We start from the raw sequence: 9582 nt of genomic DNA, 5'->3' as shown, positions 1-9582 counted from the left end.
TTGTGAACCATATTCTTTCTACGAATTTAGAGATTTCTGTAAAACACAGTAGAGAACTGTTAATATTTAATTAATTTAATCATTTCAATGCGTTGATGAAGCGTTGTTCCATTGTTAGCGATGTCATAGTTTTCATTTGTCAAATGTCAAAATATGACATTTGACATTTGTCACATGTCAAAAGTGACAGCTGCCCAAACCATCCTTCTCACTTGTTACAACCGCCAGTAGGCCACGAATCAAAACGCGTCCATCTCGTTCTTTTGTTTCAGCAACAGTTTGAAGAACGCCAGACGCGGATCAGGCCGGAGAACACTCGAATTCTGTAGCGCGCGGCCTTCGCTATCGATTCGGCCTGCGCTGGCGCGTTCAGATCGCTCGGCCTGCCGTCGAAGCGGCTTCGCGCCTGTAGAAACTGGCGCACGGCAAAAAGTCGAGCAGGCCGTGTGTAGTGAGTGCAGCGCGCTTGAAAAAGATGGACTCGCGACATTCGCTCCCAACGACGCGGTAGTGAATAGGTTGATCAAAATACTAACTAAGGTTTGATCTGTCTCCTGTATATACGATTTGATGTGATCCGAGGAAGGCGTATTCGCGAGGACCGTAAAGGCAGAGCGGCTGTGCTCAATTGGTGAGTGGTTTGTTAAGAAGGATGTGATTGAAGATCTGATTTTTGCTGTTTCTGGCACACATGATTTGTGTAATTGTTGTGTTTGTCATGTGCTGGGTTTGTTGTAGTGTTATATGATGTTTTAGTTTTGTTTACTGTTTTAGTTGAGCGGTTTAATTTGAGTGATTCTATGTGTTAGAGATATAGGTTGGAATTTTCGATAACATAAATAATTTCATAGACACGTTTCCATTCCTTCTATAGTACAGGAAGGATACTTTCCTGATATATACCTTTGTGTACATACTTTCCAATCTACTTTACTTTGTATGGAGATGTTTATCTGGATTTCAGACGGAATCCCTATTGGAATAAACGAAATTTATAACGAGTTTCAAATATTCCTTTTTTTTCCTCAAATGATCTCGTTCATTTTCTCTACTTTTTTTAATCAGACTATTGACATATTATTCCGTATTTGATTACATGTCCAGGAATTACTTTTGCTGCAATTACTCTAAAGATACTTGAGTATTTCCCAAACATCAAATATCAACCAATTTTCGTTTATATTCATTCCATTTATTTATTAATTCATTTATTTATTCATATATTCATTGGAATAACAAATTGGCGAATGCGCCTAAATATACGAATTCAAAAATATAAACAATTATCACATATATAACCTCATATAAGGAATTCACCTCAAGAAATACCATTTTATTATTTTTAGTGAACCTAATGGTTCTTTGTAAAAATACCGGCAAGATTAGGGTAATGAATAAAATCTCAACAAAGTTTGTAGTCGATTTATTCTTCAACTTCTCTTCAGATTTTAGTAATTATTTCTTCACTGTTTCGGTGTAGGTTGTTATTCGAGTAATTTTTCATGTTATCCATAGACGTTGGAATTTTAGGCAATACAGATAATTTTTTAGGCACGTTTTCATTCTTAATATAGTACCGGAAGAATACTTTCCAGATATAATCCTTTGTATTATTTCCAATCTACTTGACTCTGTCTGGAAATGTTTATCTGGATTTTAAAAGACATCCCTTTTGGAGTTAACGATGTTAATGACGAGTTTCAATAATTTTTGCTCTTTCCTTGAATGATCTCTTTCATTTCCTCGGTTTTTTTAATAAGAATATTGATATATTATTCCATATTCGATTGCATGTTTATTTGTCAAGGAATTTCTTCTAGTGCAATTACTTCGAAGATACTTGAGTAATTTTCAAATATTGAACTATTCATGTTTTTATTTATTCATTCATTAATTTATTTGAATAACAAAATGGCGAATGCGCCTATATATTCGAATTAAAAATATAACTAATTATAACATGTAGTACCGTGTATAAGGAATAAAACTGAGGAAACTATCATTTCTATTTTTTTAGGGACCTTATGGTTCTTTATATACACACCGGCAAAATTAGAGGAATTGACAAAATCTCAACAGAGTTTGTGGTTCATTTTCTGTTGAACTTACCTTTGATTTTAGAAATCAGTTTTTACTGTTTCGGTTTGGGTTTTTATTCAACTAATAATTCTTTGTGTTATCGATGTTGGAATATTCGACCCTACAGATAATTTTATAGACACCTTTTCATTCTTAATGTAGTAAAAGGGAGGATACTTTCCAGATATAATCCTTTTTATACTTTCCAATCTGTTTAACTTCATCTGAGAATATTCTTCTGGATCTTAGATGGAAGTAATTTTAAGTATCAGTGCTAACGAGTTTCAAATATTTCGTTTTTTCTGCTATTTATTCTTGAACGTTGAATTGATTACAACTATTGTTCTGCATTTGGTTTATGTTAACGCATTTAGGAATTACTTCTGCTGTTATCACTTACTTCAAGGACAATCGGGTTATTCGAAAACATCTACCTATTTATTTATTTATTTATTAAAATGACAAAATGGCGAATGCACAACAAGAAATTCAACAAATATTATATACACAGGGCGTTCCTCAATTGAACGTATGAATAAAAATACTTAATAGATTTTTTGGGTCATTAAAAAAAAGTATCAAAAATATGGGCCCGCAAACGCATTGTTTTCGATATACAGGTTGTTGAAGTTTTGTTCTAATAGCATCTCCCCTTCACAAGATATTCAACTAAAATTTGATATGGATATGAATCAATCCAATTGAAAACTTGGAATTATTCAACCAAGATGGTATATATTTGAATATGGCCATCTTCAGCACAAATGTAATAGTTTTACTCAGATTTGAATATGTACAAAGAATTAACGCTCAGTCAAAACACTGATAACAAGAAATGAAGGGAGGAAAGTCGTAAATATTTGAATTATCCATTCTTGATTTGAACTGAAAAAATATCCTCGTAAAGTATTAAAGACAACAGGATTGTACGGATTCCCTCCAAGTCTTCTGAGAGAATTCTCCTTCTATTTGCAGAGAATTAATAAGTAACGCATCTCTGTTTAGGCAACGAGAACTTTCAGTTTCGTTTGAACTTCTGTTTCGTTTTCATGGTGAAAATAATATGAATTTGCTAAGATATTTATTCGAAAGATGCTTCCTTTCTATTTTGATTGAGTAATCCCAACTTTGATTCCAAAGGATTTATAAATAAACACCAAGTGGCTGCAAAATGGCGAAAGCGCTAAAATGATATTTTCATTTTACAGGGTGTTTCATCATTGTGTCAACGCTCTATTACGATTAAGCGCTGAAGTTTTCGAATATTTTTCGACACAGTATCATACAGAAATTTTGGGGTCCTAGGGATTTTCCACAATTTCATTTTGAAATCGGAAAATCGAGGTGTTAAGTTTTAGTTGGACCAACCTGTATGTCGAATGATACATCAATGTGCAAGTGGTATAGCTCCATTTTCATCAAAAATTCATAAAAACTGGACTTATGAAGAATAACTCCTTAGATATTTGTTTTATATCCTCCCATTGATATTGAATGTATTAGGGGCTGAAACTTAGGTACAGATTTCCTCATTTACATTAAGATATTTCATCACCTTGCATATTCATAGACATGGTAAATTGTTTGAATTCACCCCTTCTGGAGAGTTGAGCATCCCTTAGGCCTAAATTCGGCCACCATAAATAATGCAAAACCATTCAATACCGTTCAAAATTCAGTGGAATATTGATCGCGGTCTCGTAGCACCTCATTATTTTTCCGCATCATAGCGTATTGAGGATTTCTCAAGAAGATAACACGATTAATTTTTGATAGAGTCTTGGACTGTCTATAACTCCCTACTCCATCATTCGCATTGAATAACATGAATAATAATGGGATGGTTGCTGATTTCAGTTGAGCAGTATCGAATATTTGGCAGTTGAAACCCTAGATTTTCGCAATCGATCAGATTAGCTATACTTATGATTTTTGAGATATAAGAATAATTTTGGAATGGAAGAATGAATTTGCTCTCCTAACTTTTCAACACCCTTCCTTAGAGAAGCTTCAACCTCGGCAAACACTTTTTTATTAGAACCAAATTTGAAGTCAGCATACCACATTTCAAACGTTGTAGTCGATGGTGTAAAGTCTGAATAACAGCCATTACTTTGCTAACACATTGTTTCACAACAAATGTATCAATGTATCAATATCTTGATCTAGACTCAGCTCTATGTTCAAAATTCTGACACGCATTGGTGGTGTCAAAGACGTGAATAATATAAACCTAAAAATGAAATGAAATGTTCAATACAATATTTATGTTATATTTAGGATTGAACAAAACTAGTTGAGGAACAAAACTAGAAAAGTAAATATTATTATTCGAACTGAGGTCGTTGTGGCTCAGTAAGCCTTCCGGGAACTGCGATCATGTAGATCTTTTGTTCTCTACCCTACTCATTCATGGAAACCTAAAGAGGGTGTCAATGGCGTTGATAAAACTGACAATCTTGACCGTTACCTCACGGGTATCCAGAACCGGCTTCCTCATATGAATTGTTCTTAGGCCAGCCAGCTCTGGACAATTGCATACCATGTGTTCAGCTGTTTCTTCTTCTGACCCACAGAGCTGCAAATGTCATCTGCTGACTTTCCCATACGGTACAAATGATGTTTGTACCGACAGTGCTCCGTCAGCAGTCCCACCATCACCCGAAGCTCGGCTCGTGACAGTTCCAAAAGCTTTCTGGCGGAGGTAGGTGAAATCATCACGAATTTCTTGGTTTAAGTAAGTCCAGGAGTGTTTGTCCAGTGGGTTATCCTGTTATTCAACTCCCATTACTGGACCGCTGTCTTATTCTGGTCATTTCCTAGCCCACAGAAAGGCTCAGGTCCAGCAGGTGTTAACCTTGATGCACTTTTTGCAAGTTCATCAGCTTTTTCGTTTCCTTCAACACCACAGTGCACTGGTACCCATAGTAGAGTCACTTCATTTCCTCTGGCCAGTTGCCTTATGGTGTTACGGCACTCCCAGGTCAACAGAAACGCATGACAGTACGATTCCAGGGATCTCAGCGTGGTTTGGCTGTCCGTGGTGATGTAGACATGCGCCAACTTGAGGTTCATTTTGAGACACTCTTGAGTGCATACGTAAATAGCCAGTATCTCTGTCTGTAAAATAGAGGGCTAACTTCCCAAGGTTTCAGAGATCCTCAGTTAAGTAGAAAATAAATGGTTTCATTTAATCATTTCAATTACTATAGCATAGAGTGGAACTTTGTCAAAATAATACATGGTATTTCTGAAGTGAAGGTATATTGTAAGTAAAAACAATTCTATAAACATGCATTAAAAAACGCTTTGTTTTCGAGATACAGGATGTTGAAGTTTCATTTTTTCAAGTTTTTTCCTCATAGTACCTTCCCTTCACAATATATTCGACTTAAATTTGGCATATATAATCCAATTTGAAGTTTTCATCATGTGATTTGCTGATTTTAAATGCAAATCTGCAGGGTGATATTTTTTCTAAAACTGTGCGCGCTTGTTTCCTCCAGAACATTTTTTTTTGTGAACACTGGTAGTTTAGAAAGATGTAAATATAAACATTGTTCCACTACTACATATTTTGGTATTTTGTTGTTTTGAAGGATCTACTACCGATTTCTAAGGAAAAATTTCAAACAATTCTCAGTTAATCCTCAGTAAAATCCAAATTATTATAAAGATCCAGTTAGTAAGCTCTGATGAATAAATTCATTAAAAATTTTGGTACCGATTTTCCCAATCTGCAGCGAAGATTAATAAAGATTCGATAAACTGGTCTAATCATCATAAAAACAGTTGGACTACAAGAAACCTTTGTATTTTGAAAACAAAGCCTATGTTTTTAGGACTTTATTCCTCAAAATTGTCCAATGAATTTCTCATTTTTCTTTGTAACCCCAATTTAAGGGTTTCTTGCTTGATTTGAATATAGCTTATTTATTCAGCTAATAAATAGTTAATAACAAATCGGAAAAAGAACACACCTGAGGTTGATGAAAATTGATGACCATTAACGATCTTCCTCCAAAATGAAACCAAAACAAAATTTCCATATAGATTAACCAATTTCCACCGTAAACAAGATAATAAAGAGAAAAATTCGTTTAACTAAATCGGTATTGCAACGCAATAATTAAATTACTGCAAATGTTCAAACTTTTCAATGAACCTATAATTTAAAATAGATTTTGTACGTCCCAAACTCGTTAAATGAAGCGTAGAATTAATCGATAAGCAAAAGTCCATAGGGATGACAAATTCGGAACAGAGCTTTTATTGGTTTACTTCGAATACGACCTTCCCTAATGTTTTAGATGTCCTATATGTGAGAATTTGCGTACCGATAAAAAACCTTCAGCTCTTTCGACCCTCTGGAGAGGTGGAAATACCTCACGTCTTCACGTCTATACTTTGAAAAGGTCCCTAAAAGAATTCACGGGGGATTCTGAATTATGGATAAGTATGTAAACTTGTTTCTCTTTCTTATGAGACGATTTTTCTCTGAATATAATTCGGAAACTTGGGAAAGTTTGGCGATAGAACTTGAAAAACTGTACTTGTCTCAAACAAGATGAACAATAGTGAATCATTGGGTACAATAATAGTAGATTATTCTGTAGGAAACCGAAAAAGTATACTTTCTGAGCGGTTATTCTGAGTTTTTTTCTAATAAATATTGCCAAAATGAATTGAAGAAGCTGCTGCAAAAATTGTGATGGTTTGATTGCCTCAAAAATCCTGGAAATTTCAAAAAATTTTGGGATTGGTGTGAAACAAATGGATGAAATGCAAAGCAAGAATTCGAAATTTATTTTCTTGTTAATACAAAACTGAAGGGTTTTCTAGTAAGATATATCATTTAGAATAGCATGCTATTTGGGCAGCTAGCACTATCTGAAACTGTCATCTTTTGACATTTGACAAGTAGAAAGTACGCCATTACTAAGAATAGATCCACGTTTCAACAAAGCATTGAAATTGTTCAAAACAAATTTTTGATGAAAGTGAGGGGGAAATGAAAGTCAATAAGCGGCAATGAGAGGCAATGATGGGCAATGAGAGGGAATGAGGGGAAATGAGAGGCAATGAGAGGAAATGAGGAGAAATGAGAGGAGATTAAAAGAAATTGATAGAGATTTATTTTCACTAGTTTATTCTATTGAACAAATGCCAAAATAAAAAAGATGGGTAATAAACGGAAATAACGAGTGAAATTATTCAAATAAAAGAAACGTGAAGACGTTAGACAACCTCTACGCATATGTCATGTGTCGACCCGAAGATATAACCTAAGAAGTTATCTGAAGTACTTGCATGCGAATTGTACATGTTTAGAGGGATTACCACCACGTGGTTTTTCGAGTATCAGTCGAATATGGTACCCATTTATTACGAAGTTGTATATTCACTCCTTCTTCTTTCTTTTTTCGAAGAAAATATGTAGAGGGCAGCACTGTACAGCGACTTACACGAAATTATGGTTTAACCTCTTTTGTAATGATTTTTGGTAGGTTTTTTTTACGGATATATCAAAAATTTATCAGTGCTTTGTACAAAGTACATTTCATAAATTTTTTTGCGAGAAACGAAAAGTTACCAAATTTCTTTCATTCGCCAACAAAAATAAATATTCACTTTCTTCCATGTAGATCATTCTCCTTCAAAAAAATGTCGATATTATTCTCGAGGTTGTCATTTCTCCTTGAGGCAAGATACAGACTTGAAACCTCAATATGTTTTAGATCACAGCTCGATCTATAAAAAACGTTTGTGTTTGAGGAGGCTACACCAATATTTCAAAAGATATTACGGTTTTTGTGTAGCAATCCAATCTTTACGGTTTTTTCCAAATTTCGAGTTCAAAATTCTCATAAACTGTGAGCCCTACGAACAATCGGTAGGCGATGTTGAAATAAACCATCCCTAATGAGCCGAATTTCGTACTCAGTTCGAAAAATTTCACGAAAATTTTCAATACCTAATCCTTAAAAAAAACGAAAAATTAAAAGTTCCTACGTGGGAAATTTATACCATTCTTCCGATTACTACGATGACGTTGATTGATTCAAAATTCTCAGTGTGAGCCGAGGATTGGACCTCAATTATTTTGAAATGAGGTTGGTGCAACTGTTACGGTGAATGGATTGCACAACACCTATGCTTAATTTTTTCTTTATGGCTAGAATCGAGAGATAATGATGTGGACGACGTTTATTTTCAAACATAATGCGCTACGTGCCACATAAGCAAAGAAACAATCGCAATTGGCCACCGAAATCTTGTGATTTAACACTTTCAGACATTTTTCTGTCAGGTCACGGAAAAGATAAGGTCTTCACCAATGCTCCACAATTCATTCATAACCTTAAAGATAGAATTCGTTAAGTTATCGAAGAATCGAAATTATTGGAAGAATATGGCGCTGCAACCGCAGCCAAGGCAGCTATTTGGCAGATATAGTTTTTCATCTTTAAAGGCATACCTCCCTCTTTACAATGATCTCTCTCAGTATAATATATAACTTCTTTTTCAATATCAATAAGAAATCTCTTATTGGAAAACCCAGTACCATGCGTATTTAACATTTTGTAATGAGTGAGAGCACTCAGAATGGTGTTGAATTCAAAAAGAGCAGTTTATATATTGAAACGACTTTCGACGTCACATTTGTGGATCTGCGATTACATTCATCGGAAAAATTTTTCCATCATTACTTTCCCTTTGGGTTTATTTTCCAAGCCATTCAGTTTTTATGGAAAGGTCCTTCTTAGAGCAGCTGTTCAGATCCCTCATCCTATTGTATTTTCCGATCTCTCGTCATCCGAATAAGAGGAGCCTATTTGCCCTCTCCATTCAATTTCTGAATTCTTAGAAATGGTTGACCGGTCATTTGTCCCCAGTTTTATCGCGTTTTTGTGGACATCCTTGAAACAATGCAAGGTTGATCTGAAATTCGCCTGGTTTCGAAGCAGCGCGCAATATATTATTCGAGAGAATATGCATACAAATATTATGAGCAGAGCTCTCTTAGATTTTTTTAAAAACATCTATCCACGAAAGCACATACTTTTGAAAAAAACTGTGGATATCTAGTTTCGCTATGAAGTTACAAGTAAGGTCTACCAGATACTTTTCGGTATATCTATCTGTTTGTATACAAGGTGTCTGGTGACCAGAGGAACAACACTTAGGTTGAAGCCATACAGCGCAGCGCGCTCAATAATCAATTTATTGCAAAATCAATTTGCTGGCATCATTATGTCCAAGAGTTATCCTTTAACCCAGCTCTTGAAAAACATCCATAACAATAGCAGCTTTAAATTTCATGTCAATTTAGAATATCTTCTTCTTCTTAGAATGCCTTCTCCGTCAATGAAGGTTGAATATCACCAATTAGAATATAGAAAAAATTACCTCAATATTTCTTTAGCAACAGATAGGACTAGTTTAAAATCTAGTTTGTTAATGAAAAATAATCACTCGAATGTTTGTTTTACATCAGAACCC

At 34.7% G+C, this 9582-nt stretch overlaps 1 protein-coding gene across 1 annotated transcript in view; it reads left to right on the top strand.

Annotated features, from left to right (window-relative positions):
* Nucleotides 1-427: 427 nt before the first annotated feature.
* Nucleotides 428-9582, top strand: part of LOC123680254 (heparan sulfate glucosamine 3-O-sulfotransferase 1) — a 117026-nt gene continuing 107871 nt past the window's right edge. Inside the window, exon 1 of the mRNA XM_045618049.1 lies at nt 428-631. The gene's annotated coding sequence lies outside the window, so the exon portion shown is untranslated. The remainder of the gene's footprint in view (nt 632-9582) is intronic.

This window comes from Harmonia axyridis, chromosome 5 (genome assembly GCF_914767665.1).
Source record: "Harmonia axyridis chromosome 5, icHarAxyr1.1, whole genome shotgun sequence".
In the NCBI taxonomy this organism is placed as follows: domain Eukaryota; kingdom Metazoa; phylum Arthropoda; class Insecta; order Coleoptera; family Coccinellidae; genus Harmonia; species Harmonia axyridis.
The sequence above is the reverse complement of the archived record's forward strand: the minus strand, read 5'-3'. Positions and strand labels throughout refer to the sequence as shown.